The following is a 17,568-nucleotide window of genomic DNA, read 5'->3' on the forward strand; positions in this document are numbered from 1 at the left end:
TATTGCTGGATCGTGCTCCAGAATTCACAGAGTGCGCCCTCTGGGATTCAGCTTCAGAATCTAGAAGCACTAAAGTTTAAATTGTGGTTACACCACTTATAGAAATATCATGTTGTAAAAATAACCTCTGTGCCTCAGTTTCTTCATCTGTAAAATGGGAGAGAGGAGGGTAATAGTACTGAATTCATAGGATTGTTGTGAAGATTTCCATAAGTTCATATCTAGTGCTTGAAGCAGTATCAATGGTATTACTATTCTCTTTTGGCTTATTTCTCTTTCTGAAATGTTTTACAATAAAAATGTATCACCTGTGTAATCTGAACGAGTTAATGAGTAAGAGTGCTTGTCTGCCGTCCAATTGTCCTACCTTAAGGATAGAGCAGCGTTTCCAAATGAGAGTGGATATAAGGGTCACCAGTGAGAACTTGGCTCATCCCTCAGAGATTTCCAGTTTCCTAAGTCTGGGGTGGCCCTAGAGATCTGCATTCTCAAGAGCCCTTCCCCCTCCTATCCTGGGATTCTGATGCAAGCTGTCTTCAGACCATTCTTTGGGAACCATCAGACTAGATGGACACTCAGGATTTTCCTGTTTCTCTTTATAAAATCCCTGTCTATTGTGATAAATAGTGATAAACTAGTCTGTGCATAAAACACAAAGGTAGTATATTCTTAGCTATCTAAAATAGAGGACTTCCCCAATGCTCCCAGATAGCTTGCTCTAGAATTTAATCACTTAGCTTGTAAGGAAGTTCCTGGGTTACTGTCATCAACACGAGTCATTTTAAAACATGCAGGTAATGATACCAGGCTAAGTTCTAGGAAAAATGTGGAGGTATGGGGGAAATAGGCAATCTCATGAATTATTGATGAGAATATACATTGGTACTGGTACAGCCTCTCTGGCAAGCAATTTGGCAATATTTAAATGCATTTTTAGGAATTTAAGCTTTAGATAGACTCCAACGTTTCTTTTAAATGTGCAAGGATAGTCATTGCTGCATTTTTTGAAATGGCAAAAGATTGGAAACAGCTGAATATCCATCAGTAAGAAACTGATTAAATAAGCTATGGTTTACCCATACAATCGAACACTAGGCAACCTTTATTAGAAAAAGATAACTTGGTATACCCCAAAATGGAATGATCTCTAATAACATACAGCATTAAGAATACAAGAGTTACAGTACAATGTACACACTATGCTCTTACACGGTTGTATTGTACAGAAGGCACACACCCAAATATACACACACTATTTTCTTGAAACATTGGTTACTTCTGGAAAGGGAAACTCAGAGACTGGGAGACAAGAGTGAGATGAGGAATTTTATTGCATATCCTTTTGCCCCTTTTAAATTTTGTCCCAACTATATTATGTGCTTGTGTTTAAGATTATTTTTAAAGTGTTAGAAAGGTTTGTTCAGAAAGAAATGGGCTGAATGTCAAAAGCTTCAAAAGGATTGAGAAAGAGAAAAGATGACCTTAATTATGTCTTTCCTGCTATAATTGAAATATATTTCCTACTCTTTCAGAAAAAAAGGACTTAAAAAAATTGGAGGGAGACCAACAGTTAAGAGCACAATATTGCTTGGTGCTGAAGCTTGGCGCTGCTCTGCTGAGTGACGCCGACAGACAGGGGGCTGATGACTCAGATATCGTTCAGTCACAGCAGTCATATAGGAACACTATCCCAGTGGGATGCCTGCCACGTAAGCGGCGTCATTCAAAGCATATTGCAAAGATGTAATTAATCCTTATGTTAACTAGTAGGCAGTTTCATTAGCCCCATCTTGCAGATGAAGGAGCTGTGGCCAGAATAATAATTTATCTCTGTCATGCCAGCAGAACCAGTCCTCTATTTTTAATCATAAGCTTGGGAAATTTTTAAAATTTTGACACGCTGGTCTGGGGGACAAGGGTGTTACTAAACAGTATAGAAAGCATTTCCCATTTGTTATGCTGATGTACCTGTGTGTGTGTGTCTACCAAATAAAGTCAGCCTTCTATGTGCTGTAAAGGAATCAGTCTGGGTTCCAGTCCTGCCTCTGTTCTTTGCTGATTGTGTGAGCATGGGCCAGTCGCTCACCGCTTAGCTGACTACATCAAGATTGTGTTAGTATTAACTGCCACCTACACTGAGGTTGTGTGTTGTTTGTTTCAATTGAGAGCCTGCTGTTTACCAAGCCCTGTGCTTGTGCTTTCCGGGCATCATCTTGCTTAACGTTCACACTAACTCCCATAGGTAGGTACTGTTACTACAGAAATTGAAAAACAGAGATTAACTAATTTATCTAAGGTCACATAACCATAAGTGGCAATTCAAATCCAGGTTTGTCTGACTTGAGACCATCTTTTAGCCAGTCTGCTGTATCTCTGTGACACATGTAAAATCTTTATAAACTCCAAAGCATCTCATAGGTACTAGTTTTATTCTAGTAACCAATGCAAAGGACCAGTAAAGGGGAGACGCTCAGTGTTTCATAGATGAGTAAACCAGACAGGCTGGGCCAGAGTTTGTGTAGGAAGTATTTGGAAGAAAATAATCCCTTTAATTTGTATCAAACTTCTCTTTACTAACAACTCTGCAAACCAAAATCATCAGAATAACAATAATCCAAGCAATAATTATTGCTATTCGTAATTTATATTCATCAACTCATAGCTTATATTCATAATCAGAACACTAGTTAATGATACGCATTCAAGATATGCCTTGAGGAGGGCCTGCAAGGATCTGAAATGCGTTCCTTCTGAACCAAAGAGAAAACTGTTCAAGCTCATGTCAGTGTCAGAACGTGAGATGTGTTTAAGTGCAGTATTCTTATCAGTTGAACTTGGACCCAAGTCATCACCCATAAGGTGGACATTCCACTAGAATTAAGGCACAGGCAAAACTCTCAAAAAAACCTTCAATTGGTGACACAACTCGAGAAAGACACATTAACCAGGGCTGTGAGCCATTACACAGATGCAAGACCTGTTTCCACAGCTTATTACCAGATTATTATAAAAGATACAACTCAGGATAAGCCAAATGAAAGAGATGCATGAGGCAAGTTTTCAGGGAAAGTACTTGGAGCTTCCATGCCTTCTCCGGGCATGTCACCCTCCCAGCACCTCCATGTGTTCACCAGCCTGGAAGTTCTCTGAACCCCTTCATTTAGGGTTTTTTTGGAGGTTCCGTTACACAGGCAAGATTGATTAAATCGTTGGCCATTGATGATTAACTCAATCCCCAGCCCTTCTCCCCTCCCCGAGGTTGGGGAGTGGTTCCAACCCTCTAATCACGTGGTTGATTCCTCTGGCAGCACCCCACCCATCCTCCAAGTGTCACTCATTAGCATAAACTCAGGTATGGTAGAAAGGGGCTTATGAACAACAGAAGATGCTCCTCTCACTCTCATCACTCAGGAAATTACAAGGGTTTTAGAAGCTCTGTGCCAGGAACGGGGGACAAAGACCAAATATATATTTCTTGTCATATCACAATATCACACATCTGTTAACCAAAATGTAAATAAGACTGTGAGTTTTGTCGTTAAAAACTTTAAGGGTAAGTTGTTTTCTGGAAAGGAATAGAGTAATTAGAGGAGGACTTGGGGGAGGTAGGATGCTTATTGAAAAGAAAAGATGGGTGCCATTCCCATGGCTAAGTAGTTAAGTTTGTGTGTTCTGCTTCTGCAGCCTGGGGTTCACCAGTTCGGATCCTGGGCTCAGACCTCTGCACCACTCATCAAGCCATGCTGTGGTGGCATCCCACATAGAAGAACTAGAATGACTTACAACTAGGATATACAACTATGTTCTGGGGCTTTGGAGAGTGAAAAAGAAAAAAGAGGAAGATTGGCAACAGATGTTAGCTCAGGACCAATCTTCCTCACCAAAAAAGCAAAAAAAAAAAAAAAGAAAGAAAGAAATGGATATAAAAATTTTTACTATCTCCTAGTTCTTGTCCATATCATTCTGTAGTCTGCTCTTTTCGTTTAGCTTTACATTAAAAAAAACTTTATTTCTACAAAATCTCCATAATTATTTTGCTGACTAAATAATATTCCGCTAGTGATGTAGCATAGTCTTCTAACCATTTTCCTATTTCTGATATCTGTCAATACTAAATATAGCTTGAACATCTTTCTGTACATATATTTTTGTATGCTAGTAGCTTTTTTTTAACTAATAGCAAGCATTTGTCAAGTGCTTACCATTTGATTGGCACTTTATGGGCATGGTCTCAGTTAGTTTGCACAAGAACTCTTCAACCCTATGAGGTACTTTTATTTCCATTTATAAACAAAGAAACAGCCTGAGAAAAGTTAAGTAACTTGCCACTTCCAAGCAAATGCATATGTAAGACTTAAATCCATGTCTATCTCAAGCCAAAGATGATGCTCTTTAATTTGGGTATTCAACAATGTTTTTGTCAAATACTTGTGTCTTATGCCGTTCTGGCTGCTATAAGAAAGTACCATAAGCTGGGTGGCTTGTAAACAAGAGAAATGTTTTTCTCTCAGTTCCGGAGGCTGAGAGTCCAAGATCAGGGCAGGGTACCCGCATGGCCAGGTTCTGGGGAGAGCTCACTTTCGTGTTGCAGACTTCTCCTCCTACCCTCACATGGTGGAAGAGGCAAGGGAGCTCTTGTTCAGGAGGTTGGAGCCTCCCAAAGGCCTCACCTCTTAAAACAATCACCTTGGGCCTTAGGAATTCAATGTTTTGGGGAGACACAAACAATCAGACCACAGCAGCTTGTTATGTACCATGTGCACACGGAGGATACAGCAGTGAACCAACTGACAAATATCTCTGCCCCCTTGGAGGAAGAAATAAGGAAGAGAAGGAGATTTGGGTTGGCCACCAAAGGCCTCACTGTGAGGTCAGGAGATGCTTGAGTAAAGATCTCCGGAGGTGAAGAGCAAGCAGGGGAAGCCACGCAGTAGGAAGCCCAATGTGGCTGAGTGGAGTGAGAGCTGGGGAGAAGGACAGAGAGAGAAAGGAAGGAGAGGGTCACCAGAATCGTGTAGGACATTGTAGGTTATTGATAGGATGTTGTATTTCACTCTGCTCTTTGACCACTATGCCACACTGCTTCTCAATAATTCTGTTGAACAGATTTCGAGGAGTGGGATTCTGGGATGAAAGGATATGAACATCTTTATGACTCTTGTTCCCAGAGACCGCCTGACTATGAAGCTGATCAAATTTAGGCTACAGGGCCCCATACTTGTAGGATCCTCCCAAAGCTCTTCCCTAATTTTATATTCTTTTTCTAAAAGAGGGCCCCCAAATTGTATAAGCTTCAGGCCCAACAAATGGGGATCTGCCCACTTACTTCATATCGTCATATTGCCTTTCACCCTTAGAAAGCTTACTCTGGCTCCGGGGTCATCTTCCCCTGAGCTTTTGGTTTGCTTGAAGCCCAGTCATTAGCAGTTGTTAAGGCTTGATGAGACCTGTGTGGCCTGCTGTCCTCAGTGGTTTTATACTGTCCTTGCATAGAGCCCTTAGCTCACAGATGAAGGCCCTAGACTCTAATTCAATTCAGAGCCATCCGCATAGAGTTAAAGGAGGATCAGGTCCCAGCACCTCCAGCTGAGAACCCAATCAAATTCTTGTTTCCATCTAGGGATCGCTTCTAGCTCTCAGCCCATGCACAGATCAGATGACCAATCCACTTCAGCATCCACTGGTAACCCATGAACAGGTTTAGGACAACAGCAAAGCAGGGGTTCCATGAACTTATCTAGACTTTCCCAGGCATCTAGAATGGACTTTCTTTCCTTTGTGTTTTAAGTTTTAGTGTTGTTTCAGATTTTGGATTACAATTACGGGTAGGTCCCTTCATCTGTTTGAATTTAGGGGTCCCTCTAAATGTCTCAGTCCAGCCCTACCTGTCTGCCCTCCCACTCCAGCCAAAGCCCTCCCCTGCTCTTCCCATTTCTTTCCCTCTGAAAACATGCAGGTGCCTTGAGAGCATGGCCTTCCAGAATTCTACAACTACAGTTTTACAAAATCGATGAGTTATATTATGTATACACTAACAGGTATTAATTGTTTCCATCAAAAAGAAGAAAGTTGGGGCCGGCTCCGTGGCCGAGTGGTTAAGTTCGCGCACTCCGCTGCGGCGGCCCAGGGTTCAGATCCTGGGTGCGGACATGGCACCGCTCATCAGGCCACGTTGAGGCGGCGTCCAATATCCCACAACTAGAAGGACCTGCAACTAAGATATACAACTGTGTACTGGGGGGAGGGTTGGGGAAATAAAGCAGAAAAAAAAAAAAAGATTGGCAACAGTTGTTAGCCCAGGTGCCAATCTTTAAAAAAAAAAAAAAAGAAGAAGAAAGTCTCAGACTGTGACCTCTAAAATACGAGCTCCACAAGGACAGGGTCTTTGTTTTGTCCACTTCTATATCCCTGGTGCCTACAGTTGTGCCTGGTACATAGTAGGTGCTCAAGAAACACTTATTGAATGGATGGATTATGAGTCATCCTAGGAATTTTCCTTGACACCCTCCTCCATTCCCCATCATCACCCCCCAGGCTAGGTTAATGTCCCCCTACCTTCCTCTATACTCCTAGAACACCCTACACAAATCACCATTATTGCACTTAGCACCTTGTTTTATAATTACTTGTGTGTGTTGGGGGTAGCTGTCTCCTCTAGAGCATAAGCTCCTTCAGCAGAGACTGGGTTTTGTAACTCTTCATAGAAGACTGAATAAATTTCATGAGCAAATCCACCTCCAAAATCTATCCCCAATGCAACCATTTCACAGCATTTTTACTGTGCTGCCTCCTGACCCAACCTACTATGGCTCAGGGCCTGAACTTCTGCCGTAGACTTCTAGTTGGTCTCCCTGCTTCCACTGTGCCCCTCTGCAGTCTGTTCTCACACAGGAGCCTAAATCAGATCCTGTTACTCCGTTGCTGAAAGCTCCATTGAATTTTATTCCAAGTGTGATGGAAAGACCTTACCATGACCTTCAAGGCCCTATATGATCTGAACCCTGGCTACTTCTATGACTCATTCCTCCTACTTCTCCGCTTGTCACTGTGCTCCAGCCTCGCTGACTTCCCTGCATTGGACAGGCCAGGGCAATGCACATGCTTGCTGGACCCTTAGCCTGGATCATGCCTCCCCCGGAGCAGTGGTGTTCAACCCCGTCAGACCAATGCCCTCTTTGTAAAACAAATATTTGCTATCCAAAAATGAAAACCATAGGTTATGAATTACAGTTCCAATGTAATAAATATAATGCCTAATTGCCATATAAATGAGAAATAAAAGGAAATTAATTTATTATTCTAATATGTATTTTAATATGTTAATGCTCAGGCAGCACTACATCAGCAGATGGCATGAAGCAGTCTGGTGCTGGCAGTGAGACGTAGAGTCACGGGGAGCGAAGAGCTACACACGCAGACAGATACCCATGTCTCGTATTTGTGACTCAAACACCCCGAGCTGCATAGCCTGGCATTGGTTACATGATTATCCAAAATGGTGGACAACTCTCAGGAAAGTTCTGAATATAACAGAGTACATCAAAATTCCTATGTAATAAAATAAAAAGATAGACTGAACTATGTAAAAATAAAATATGTTTGCGTGACCAAAAAAATCACCAAATCGAAAGGTAAATGATAAAATGGGAGAAAATATTTTCAAGGTATATCACAGATAAAAAGCCCCAAATATAAAGAACTTGTTAAAAAATGAGGGAAGAGAAGACCAAAAACCCAATTAAAAAATGGACAAAATACACAGATAATTCACCAAAAAAATACATTAAATTACCCCAAAACATAGTAAAAGATATTCAATTTTTCTCATAAAAAGAGAAATGTAACTTAAAACCAGACTGAGATTCTATTTCTCACCTATCAGATTGGCAAAAAAATATGTAATCTCTAGGGAGGGAATTTCTTACAATAGAAACAATATAGGCATTGACCTTTTAATATGACAACATCAATCTTAATAATTTACCCTGAAGATAAACCTGTAACAGGACAAAAAAGATTGTACAAAAAAATCAGATACAATGTTATTTATTGTTATGCTATTTGTAATTGCAACATGTTGGAATGAACCTAAGTGTCCATACATAGGAGCTGGGTTGAAGAAACTATAGTACATTCACGCATTGGAATAATATGCAGCTGTAAACAGAGAATAAGGAAGGTCTCTATGAACACATGTGGAGTGATTTTCAGGATGCCTTGGTAAGTAAAAATTCAAAGCGCAAAATGCTATATATAATATACCATTTTTAATATAATAAGAGGAAATAAGAATATATATGCACATACACACATGCATTAAAAAGAATAAGTACAATCCTGTCATAATGAATATAGTAATTGCATTCCAGAAAAATATAGTGTGTATCAAATCCTTATAAATATTCTTTATGTTTATATTAAAACAGATTTAGGTTCTAGTTCAGATATTGCAAATAGGTTTTTCACTTACAGGAATATCTTGAAAACATTCAAAAGAGTGCAGGACCATTTTATAAATTGCTGGATGTCTGCCTAGCACCCCTGGCCATTGTCCTAAATGTCAGTTGATCCCCTAGTCATTTTGATAACCCAAAACAATCATGTTATGGGGTGAAAAAGATATAAAGTCCTAACCTCCAGTACCTGTGAATGTGACCTCATTTGAAAACAGTCTTTGCAAATATAATCAAGTTAAGATGAGGTCACACTGGATTAGAGTGAGTTAATCCATTGGATCTGCAATGACTTGGTATCCTTATAAAAGGAGAAAATGTAGACACACACACACACAGAGAGGGGAGAAGGCCACGTGAAGACAAGGGCAGAGATTGGAGTGACACATCTACAAGTCAAGGGACACCGTGGATTGCCGGCCACCACCAGGAGCTAGGAGCCAGGAGCTGGGAGAGAAGCATGGAACAGACTCTCCTCAGAGTCTCCAGTAGGAGCCAACACCTTGATTTCAGACTTGCAGCCTCTGGAAAAGTGAGGGAATAAATTTCATGGTTTTAAGCCACTTGGTTTGTGGCACTCTGCTACAGCAGCCCTGGGAAATGAATACCAACCCTCCCACAACGTGATGAGGACACTATTGAAAACCTGTCTCTGTGACTCACTCCTGCACGGTGCCCAGTTCCCGGCTCAGACAACACCCCTCAGCGCCTTCCCTGAACACCTTAATCAAGGTGTCACCCCACCCCATCGTTCACATCCCTTTACCCTGCTTCAGTTTTTCTTTACTGTTCATTACCTGACATATCATCATTTCTTTATTTTCTTGCTTGTTATCTGTCTCCCCAACTAGGATGCAAGTTCCATGCAAGAGCAGCTTTGTCTTGTTCGCTGCTGGACCCCAGCATGCAGAACAGCCCTTGCCCACAGTAGGAGCGCCATTGGCATTTATTGAACTAATGAATGAGGAGCTCCTTCCAGACAGAGGGCAAATGTAACCTTAGTATAATGAGGAATGGAACAGAATAGCTTACCTGGAGAAGAGAGAAAAGAGAGGTGTCAAGAGCACCTGAGAGCCAGAAGACTTAGAGGAAAAGTAAAGAAATTCGAGATGTTTTAGTGAAAATTAGATGTGTGACCTCTTTTAGTCACGGAATGTCATTGCTGATGCTGCAGATGTGATGTGCAAGCATGCATATGCTTGACTGGGAAGGCGTCGCAGTTAAAAAAGCTTCATCTGTCGCGTTCGTTTGAAGCCAATCCAAGTAGGCTGAACATGCATTTAGAGAGCTCTGAGAGAATTTTCTGTCTCGTACATGCTGTCAAAGGCATTAGGGGAAAATGTGTTGGGAAGAGAGAGAGTACATACCGAACAGCTGAATTTGTGCGTGTGTTGGGTTACATGCAACCTCGGCACTGCTGACGCTTTGGGTCTGCTTAGTTCTTTGCTGGTGAGGGGCTTCCCTGTGCCTTGTAGGACGGTTAGCAGCATCCTTGGCCACCGCATGACAGAAGCACCCTCCTCCCCAGTTATGACAACCAAAAATGTCTGCAGACATGGCCAAATGTTCTCTGGGGTTCCAGAGGCAAATTCACCCCTAGGTGAGAAGCATTGAGTTATATGTGATGCTTGTCTATCCCCCTCCTTTTGCAGCTCCCTGTCTATCCCCAAGACACACACACACACACACAGTAGGACAATCCTCCCAACCCTCCTCAAAGGATGACTTATTCCTATGTGTACTCTCTCTGAATGCGCCCCTGGGATTTCCTGATGTTATCTGTGGTCAACCGTCACATTAGTAACCTCTAACAAAACACACCTCTTGGGATTCACGCATGAGTGCAGTGCCCTTCTACACAGAGTCTAGACCTGACCATGTGACTTGCTTTAGCCAATGGGGCAACTGCAGGCATGGTGATGCAAGCAGAGGCTTGTTAAACTCTTATACATGCAGACTTGTCCTAACGGAACATTCCTTTCTTAGAAGCCAGTGCCATGTAAAGAAGCCCGGACTAGACCACTGAATGGTGAGAGGCCACGTGGAGAGAGGCTGGTAGATGAGAAGCCATCTTGGATGTTCCAGCCCCAGCCGAGCTTCAGCTGATTGCAACCAGGAGTGACCCTGGCTAGCTCACGTGGAGCAGATGAAGTGTTCATCTGATTTCAGACAACTCACAGAATTGTGAAAAATAGGCAATCACTTTTGTTTTAAGTCAATAAATTTTGAGATGCTTTGCTACACAACAATAGACAACTGAAACATTATCCAGTGTCTAAGTTGATCAAAATGACTAAGAAGCAGTGTAGCATTGGAGCAGGTTCATATTAGCTCACAAGAGCCAATTGTTAAACTTCCAGGAGTTTTCTGAGTGGATTATTAAATACAGCCATAATTTAAAATTATAACATGTAAACTTAGATTGAAATAAATTATATTTTTAAAGGTAATAAATACTCAAAACATATCATTTCTTAATTTTCTTTTCCTGAGGAAGATTTGCCCTGAGCTAACATCTGCTGCGAGTCTTTCTCTTTTTGTATGTGAGCCACCACCACAGCGTGGCCACTGAGCGAGGAGTGGTGTAGGTCCACACGGGGGAACTGAACCTGGGCTGCTGAAGCAGAGCACACCAAACTTAACCAATAGGCCACTGGGACTGGCCCTCATTTCTTAGTTATTGTACTACCTTTTATGGTTATTTTTGTCTATTGTATCTGTATGGTGAACATACTATGTATAGCGTATTATTGCTCACCTTTTGTCAACTCTGCATTCAATGACATCATATTGATATCTTGAAATTCACCACAGTAGGAGTATTTATACCACAGAAATTGCCAAATCCTACAAACCAGGGCTTGTAGCAATAATAATAGCCAGCATTCTTTGAGGACTTGTGTGTGTTAGATGCCGTTCTAAACTCCTCACAACTCTATGGGGTTGGTACTGTTATTATCCTGATTTTGCAGATGAAGAAATCAAGGCAGAGAGAAGTTGAATACTTTATCCGAGTTTATTACACTAGTCAGCATTGGAGCCAATGAACTACTCAGGCACTCCGGGTCCCATGTCTTTACATATATGGCCCATATTTCCAAACCATTAGTCAGGGTACAAGATCTAATAAGTGCAATGTACTTATGGGGAGAACAGGGCAGGATATTGGAATTTAAGACTCTATGTTCACAGTATTCATGAGTTAGAACTTTTATTTTTATGCAAAATTCAAATAGGAGCTTCTGTAGGATTAAAAACTAATAGCTAGTGAGACCAAAGAATAAACTGTGTAATCATAAAGTGGGAAGCAGCTAACAGAACCCTGGCACAGGTGCCCAGTCAATGTGGGTTCCATTACCTACCCCACGCCGCCCCATGTTCACTCCTGCTTCCTTACGTGGAATTCTCTGAGCCACGACTAACAAAGACAGCCCTACTCTGAGGTGTATAGGTGAAATAGACGATCCCGTTGTGCATACCCTATCTTATCTTTTTCTTTCCTCATGTAGAAGGTTGCTTGCTGTATTTCCCAAAGCCATCAATATAATGAAAACAACAAAAATACTTGGGGAAATGGGAGAGGGGATGGATGAACAACTGAAGCACAGAGGATTTTGAGGGCAGTGAAAATTCTCTGCCTGATACTACAATGGTGGACGCCTATCGTTATACATTTGTCCAAACCCATAGAATGTACAACACCAAGAGTGAACCCTAATGTGAACTATGGAATCTGGGAGATTCTGATGTGTCAACGTAGGTTCATCAGTTGTAACAGAGGTACCACTCTGGTGGGGAATGTTGATCACAGGGGAGGCTGTGCATGTTCAGGAACAGGGGATGTAGGAGAAACCTCTGTACTTTCCTCTCAATTTTTCTGAGAACCTAACACTCTTAAAGTCTTTTAAAAAAATACTTGGGGAGCCTCCCCATGGCCAAGTGGTTAAGTTTGCGTGCTCCGCTTTGGTGGCTCAGGATTTCGCTGCTTTGGATCCTTGGCATGAACGTGGCACCGCTCATCAGGCCACGCTGAGGCGGCGTCCCACATAGCACAACCAGAAGGACCTACAACTAGAATCTACAACTATGTACTGGGGGGCTTTGGGGAGAAGAATAAAAAAAAAAAGAAGAGCCAGTTGAGATGTGATGAAGTTTGGCAGAGAAGGGGTCTGTTAAGTGCTGGTGTCTTGCTGGTCATCCTCCCTTGGCTCTGTGGCCTCTCTGCATGCACTGCTCAGAGCGGGCATTGCAGGAAGGATGCCACACTGCCCTGGAATGCTTTAGTGGACAATAAACGCTTACCTCAAGCAGCTTGCCTTCCTCCCTTACAGCAATTAGAAGCATTTTACTCAAGATTTACCAGCATCCTGTCACGCTTGATTGATGACCTGTCCTCTAAACCCACATATGTTATGGGGAGCTTGTGAATCAAAGCTAATTATTCAGTCCTGTGGGAGATATTCCCAGCATTCTCTGACTCCACAGCCTTCTGCTTGGGAAGACCTTTGGAATAGGCCACTACCTGCAGAGCATAATTTTGAAGGTTTAAGCTTCCCCAGAGAAATTTCCCCAGCTGGCTTATACGAGTGCCTACAACAGCACACTTAGATATCAATTTCTCTAGAGTAAAGTTTGCAAAAAATTTTTTAAAACCCAACTGCCAACAATAGGGGAATTATAAAATCATGCCATATCCATAAGATGGGATATTATGCAGTGGCGACTGAGTTAGAGGTGGCTCTAGGTTGTCCTTGCTTCTTAGGACAGCTTTGGACATGACAGAGGCCAAGAATTCCACACTCTCCTCCTCTCCCGGCCATGTGAAGGGCTGTAAAGCCACTGCCCATTCTGCCATGGAATAGGGTGCTTCACCCTCTGGTCTCCTCCTTCTTTTAGTCTAGAGAAGGCCTTTTAGAAACCCCAGTCTATGTCAGCAGTTTCTCTTCGTATGTGGGAATGATCTCGCTGCCTGTCAAGGTCAACATCACATTTGCCCCTCTTCTTTGATACTGTACCATTTCAGCTGTAGGTGCCAAATCCTTCTGATTACACATGAAACACTGCCCTTGGTTGCTTTCATGTATGTTTTATGAGAACACCTAGGCATGAATATTTATTTAAGCAACTTGGAGCACGTCCTTTCGATTTTCTTTTTCTGTCCTGACTCATATTAAAGGGAGAGAGAGGTGCACTATGTCATAGTTGCGGGTGTGTCATACCTATAATGGCTTCTGCCTCCAAACCCACTCTTTACAAAGCCAAATAGCTGAGTTGTCTAGGAAATGGAAAACATTGCCTGGGTTTGCATCAGTCAGGAGCATGACACACATTTCTGTTTCACTGATGAAACAGAGCTCTTTCCTTTGCAATGTCAGCTTTCCTACCCAATATGTCAACACACCCTTCTCTTCTGTTGCCGTTTGGATTCCTTCCATGATGACTGACTTGGTCAACCCTTCATCACTTTTTGTCTCAAGTGGAACAATAGCCCCCACCTTCTTTCTGCCACAAGCCTCAAACTCTTAAATGATCTTTCCACTGGAGTCAGAAGGATGTGTCTGGAAACCACAAGTTTCCCTAGAACCTTTTAGGATAAGACATAAACTCCTTAGAATGGCAGACTTGGTCTTTTAAATTCTGAATTTTACATATGTCTTACTCTGATTCTCCTGCCATTCACCCATAGAGTAATAATAATAGTTCTTATTATTATTATTGAGGGCTTTCTAGGTACTAAGCACTTTACACGCATGATGACTCCTTGTGCATCCTGTGCTTTAACTGCATTGAGCACTTCTAGTTTCTAGAAGGTTCCATGTTGTTTCAAAACCCCCCTGCGTTCCTGCAGGTTCTGCTTCCTTCCCTAACTTCTCCTCTTTCTTCCAGACTCGGCTCATGTATCACCACCTCCTGAAGCCCTCCTTGATATTGTTTTTCTTCTAGTTCCATCTATTTTAGAAATAGAAGGCAGTGTTTTAGCTCAAGTAACTAGAGTAGAGGAAGCACAGGTGGCCAGGGGAACTTCTGGGACAGTTAAAACAAGAGATGTAAATGCTGCCAGGATCCTCTCTCACTATCTTTTTTTTTCTTTTTTCTGCATTTCAGCTACCCTCTCACAGACTGGCTAACACCACAAAGTTGGAACTACCGGCTTCCAGCAGCTTCCAGTCTTTGCTACCAGAGACGGACTGAGCCTTGCTCTCCTCAGTCTCAGAAATCCCAGAAGAGGGCTCTGATTGGCTCAGCTGAGTCAGGCCCCACCCCTGAGCCAATCATATGACCAGTGAGGGGTGGGCTAGACCATTTCTCAGAAATGTGCTGAGAAGACAAGACATTTCTCAGACTGTGTATGTGTGGGAGGACTGGAGGCAGGGTGAGTGGGGAGGGTGCTGGGCAGGCAAAACTATCCACGTCTACAGTTCTACCTCACCCTCCTCCAACCCCATTTCCTCTGTACTTTTTTTTTTTAATTTATTTTTATTTTTCCTTTTTCTCCCCAAAGCCCCCTGGTACATAGTTGTATATTCTTCGTTGTGGGTCCTTCTAGTTGTGGCATGTGGGACGCTGCCTCAGCGTGGTTTGATGAGCGGTGCCATGTCCGTGCCCAGGATGCGAACCAACGAAACACTGGGCCGCCTGCAGTGGAGCGTGAGAACTTAACCACTCGGCCGCGGGGCCAGCCCCCTCTGTACATTTTTTTAAGTGCTCTCAACATCTTTGTTTACCAACACTCTTTTTAATGTGCAAATAAACCCTTTTTCCAAGGAGATAAAACAGAATCTTGTTATAAAATTTTCCAGAGATTTTTAACGCAGGCTAGGAATAAAACCTTTTCTGGTCCAGGCAATAGGTCTTTTGGAAGAATTCAGAACCACACCGACCTGGTGCATGAAAGGCAGAATGAGATAATGGAGACAGATAGGTCCACATTTGAATTTTGGCTTAACAGATGTATGACCTTAGATAAGTTCAATAACCACTCTATGCCTTAGTTTCCTTATTTATAAAGCGGGAACAACATCATTCTATCAGTCAGGATGGGCTACTTTATGCGGCAGTAACAAACAGCCTCCAAAACTCATTCTTTCCTCTGTGTAGAAAGCCTTCACTTCATCCTCCCAGGACCGGCTCAAATGTCACCTGATATTTTTCTGTTCACCAAATATTTTATGTTTTCTCTCCTTCCAAACACACAGTAGATGTTGTAGATTGCAGAACTGGTCACCTTTCTCCATTCATCCCTGGATCCATGCCTTCCACAGAAGTTTTCAAATCTCTCCCACTATGAGCAGAGTATAATTCTCTGCCCCTGGGCTCAGCTGTGTAACTTGCCTTGGCCAAGAGGAAGAGGAGAAAGCGATGGTGTGTCAGCGCCAGGCTGGGGGCGTTGCAGGTCTGCTTGCTCACTTGCCCTGCTGCCATAGCCATGAGAACATGCCTTGGCTAGTCTGTGGGAAGATGAGAGACACCTGGAACACAGTCAGGTTGTTCCAGTTGCTCCAGTGAGGCCAGCCTATAAACTGATGGCCAGCTGCCCCCTGGACATGGGAGTGAGCCCAGCCAAGATCAGCAGAGCTGCCTGGCTGATCCCAGATGCATAGGCAATAATGCTTATCGGTGAATCCCACAGAGGTTTGGTGGTTGCTTTTTCCCAGTGTTATTGCGCTCTGGATAACTAATTTAGTAAAATTGCACTTCCTGGCCCCTTGTGTTTGGATGGGGCCATAGTTCTGGTAGTGAGTTGGGAGTAAAAGTAATAGTGACATTTTTGGACTGGGGTATTTAATTGCTGGTGTGAAACCCACTAGAACTCTCTTTTCCCCCGGCACAATAACCAAAACCTTTTGAAACAGTAGTTACTCCATCAGCCTGAGCCCCTTAGAGACTACGATGAGCTGAACACTCAGCCATGAGGGGTTGTTTTAAGCGACTGAGATTTTGGAGTTGTTAGTTATTGTGCTATAACTTAGTCTAACCTGACTGAATCAGGTAGGAAACAATATTTTAGGAAGTTTGCTAAAAGTTATTACTTTCTACTTGGTGCTTTTGAGAGATTGCAGTAAATATTTGAATTGTATTTTCAGTCATTTTTGGTTATCATACTCGTTTAATTTTCTTGCCAACCCTTTACTGGCCTGGGTCTTTTGGGTGTTAAAGATCTGGTAGCCAAGGAATTGGGAAAGAGAACAGCTGCCCTTATTTACCTTCCAAATATCTTGGGATTTCTCCCAAATGGAAAGGGTGTTCAGATGTTGAGCAATCCAAATGTCCACTAAATTCTCTCTAGCAAAGTAGACAAAGTAGAAAGGCTCCTTCTCTCTGCAGACTATATGTTATCACCGCAACAAGGAAGGCATCCTTCAATGGTGAAAGTGGGATGGGTGAGAGAGCGAGAAGAAAGGACTTTGCAAAGAAAAGACCAAAATCCCTTGGACGCGCACAAGTTTCCATTCCTCTGAGAATGTATTTGAAATACACACCAAGAAAACAAAGGAGGAAATCTTTGTGACCTAGGGTTGGGTAAAGATTTCTCAGATATGACTCCGAAACCACAATCCATAAAAGAAAACATTGATAGGTTGATCTTCATCAACATTAATATCTTCTACTCATTGAAAGACGCTGTTAAGAGAATGAAAAAACAAGCCACAGACTGGGAGAAAAGGAGCTTGTATCCAGAATATATAAGGAACCCTCAAAACTCAATAATAAGAAAACAAACAGTCCCATGAAAAATTGGGCAAAAGTTTGAACAGATGCTTCACCAATGATATAAGAAGAAGGCAAATGTCGACATGAAAAGATGCTGAACATCATTAGTCATTCCAGAAATGGAAATTAAAATCCCCTTGAGGTACCACTGTACTGTTAGAATGGCTGTAGTTACAAAGACTCATCACAGATGTGGAGCACCTGGAACTCTCCTACACTGTTGGTGGGGATGTAAAAGGCCACCACTACTTTGAAAATGCTTGATGCTTTCTTAAAAAGTTCAGCCTACATCTACCATATGGCCTAGTCATTCCAATTCTAGGAATTTACCCAACAGAAATGAAAGCATATGTTCATACAAAGACTTATACAGGAATGTTCATAACAGCTTTCTTTGTAGTAG

The 17,568-nt window shown here is 42.3% G+C and overlaps 1 protein-coding gene across 3 annotated transcripts in view; it reads left to right on the forward strand.

The window, feature by feature from the left end:
• TBC1D31 (TBC1 domain family member 31) overlaps positions 1-17,568 on the forward strand; it is an 87,148-nt gene that overhangs the window by 1,686 nt on the left and 67,894 nt on the right. The window lies entirely within an intron of this gene.

The sequence above is a fragment of the Equus przewalskii genome, chromosome 8, assembly GCF_037783145.1.
Source record: "Equus przewalskii isolate Varuska chromosome 8, EquPr2, whole genome shotgun sequence".
Taxonomy (NCBI): domain Eukaryota; kingdom Metazoa; phylum Chordata; class Mammalia; order Perissodactyla; family Equidae; genus Equus; species Equus przewalskii.